This window comes from Limulus polyphemus, unplaced genomic scaffold, assembly GCF_000517525.1.
Source record: "Limulus polyphemus unplaced genomic scaffold, Limulus_polyphemus-2.1.2 Scaffold370, whole genome shotgun sequence".
NCBI classification, from domain to species: domain Eukaryota; kingdom Metazoa; phylum Arthropoda; class Merostomata; order Xiphosura; family Limulidae; genus Limulus; species Limulus polyphemus.
In genome coordinates this window covers 358661-361433 of record NW_013665980.1, presented here as the reverse complement: position 1 = coordinate 361433, position 2773 = coordinate 358661, and positions in this window count along the sequence as shown.

Here is a 2773-nt window from a genome sequence, read left to right as displayed (position 1 = left end):
TAAGGTTATTATACCTGAATTTTCTAGAGGAATTAGATTATAAAAAAATTAGGAAAAGAGTGATTCAAAATTGGGAAATATCGCATTGAATAATGAAGATATAGATAAAATAATTAAAAATGAAAGAGGCTTTAGAAGTGTTTACTCTATTGATATATTATTTAAGATTGTTTGTTTATTTGTAATTAAGCACAAAGCTACACAAGGGGCTATCTGTGTTCTGCCCACCACGGGTATCGAAACCCGGATTCTAGCGTTGTAAGTCCGCAGACATACCGCTGTGCCACTGTTTTAAATTGAGATAGTATAGAACCTGTTACTCGTTGCGTTTGTCATTACACTGATTTAAGATATAATTTCGCTGTATATTTCAATCCTTACAAAGATTTTAAAATAAATGTAAAATTTTCAAAACGTACAATTCCAAAAGAGAGTGAACAATATTTAAGATCAAGTGTAAAAGAAAATTAGATACAGTTTGTGCTTTTTACAAAAAATTGTATCGGCAAAATGTAGATATTATTGTATAAAATATATAAAATAATTAAATGCCGGTTGTAGTCCTTATGTATAAACGCTTACTCAAACATCGAGTGATTTCACCGAGAATTATGTATTGATAAATGACAAGTTTTCGATTCTAAAGGTAGTGATGGAAATTATATGTGAGATAAATCATTTTTTGGTTAAGTTATTTAATGTAGATGTTCTTCTTATAAAATGTTCTCAATTTACAACTTCGAACTTTATGATTAAATTAGCTTCAACTTATCAGATTGACTTATCTGAAAGGAAGCTGTACGAAATATTGGGATTTAAACAGAAAACACAGAGGGGAAAATATAATAGCTAACATCTCTAGAGGTATAGACAACATTCACTTTGTGTTGTTCTCAATGAAGCATTATACAACATGAGTGTAGTAATATTTTGTTTTTATTTACTTCTTCTAATCTACCTGAATGTTTAATCAAAATTAAAGAACAAATCTATTGTATGTAGAAACAGGTCAAATTTAATTTTAGAATAAATATTACAGATCAAAATGGTACTCCAATTGAATTGAACAGACAACGAGTTATATATACATGACTTTTAAGTAATAATAATTGAATTTAACAAACGTAGTTTATTTCTAAGTAGTTGAAAATATCATAGGAAAGGTATTTTACTGATATTTTAAGTTAAGTAAAATATATTATTGAAGATAAATGCATAGGAAGTAAATTGAGTAATAAAGACAATCAGTATCTACTATTCTAGATAAGAAATCTCAAGTGCAATATGGAAGTGGACTAAAATATTTAATTGAAAGAACTTGGGACCTAATGAATATACCTAATTATTATCAAAATGTTATAGAACATCATGAAAAATACCGATGAAACACAGAATATGAATTATGCATTAAAGATATAAACGATAACATACTATTTTATAGTGGTTATATTTGTCTAGAATAAAAAAATACTGGAACAGATAACGTAAAACTCGTCAATACAGGAACGAATTATGTGTTTAAGACGCTGATTGAAGAAATTGAATTTCTTTGTCTCGCCCAACATGTACAAGGATCAATAAATGATTATAGTACGACCGTAGCCTCTTATATGTTATTCTACATCGATACTTTAAAAACTCCAAGCAAACAGATTTTGATATCTGACGACAATGGAACAATAACATTGGGCTGTGAGAGTGGTAAAGATAAAACTGACAAATTGCTGTCAACATTTCACCAAAATGCTTCATATAACGAAGGTTTTACAAAACGATGGCTGATAATAAAAATTAATAATAGAATTCTGGATACCAATTAAATAATATTTTGGATTCTTTAATGATTTCAGAAAAAATCATTTCAAATATCGATATGAGATCTGTTTCTTTTCTAAAATTAAACTAATAACATGATTTATACTGATGTACCTAACGAAAATTATAAGGTTGCTGTAAGCGATATTTCATTGTGGTTACCTCATATTAAATTCTATCCCGAACAACGAGTTGAATATATTTAATAATCGAAAGCTAATGATAAAATCAATTGGAGTGGTGTAAGAATTATTAAAAGTAATGCTTAGAATGAATCAAATAGCATGTATATCGTACACTAAGAGCGATTAGAAACAGTTAAACTGTTTCCTATTTTAAATATAAGAAAAAAAATAATCAAAACGGAAACAATATGATTTTCGGTAATTTTGATATATATTATGGACGTAGGGAATAATTAATAAGGCTAAATATCTCATTGAAGATTACATTGTTTCGTTCAGAGATGGCGAATTATATTCTTTCAGATATTACTTAGATTTGTTGACAGCCGGCTTAAATAGTATCAATACAGAAACTGGATGTTTAGTAAGCTATTTCGAGTATGAAAGATTGTACCAAATGTTTTTGATTCTACGTTCCGAACCACGTTTCCTACAATATTGTGTGACGGATTTGAAGATCGAATTCTTATGGGATCTCAGATAAACTCCAGCAAAGCCATATAGATTCTATTTCTTATTAGTTGAAAAGAGTAAAAGAATAAGGAATGTTTATAATACAAGATTAGTAAACATTTTAAATTTAAAATGGGAAATAGGGTTTTGTTTTGTTTTGATTAAAGTTAAGCACAAAGATACACAATGGGCTATCTGTGCTCTGCCCATCACGGATATCGAAATCCGGTTTCTAGCATTGTAAGTCCGCAGACATGCCACTGTGCCACTGGGGAGTAGGGGACTAAGGATAATACGAAAAACGTACAAGAAAAAAGTAG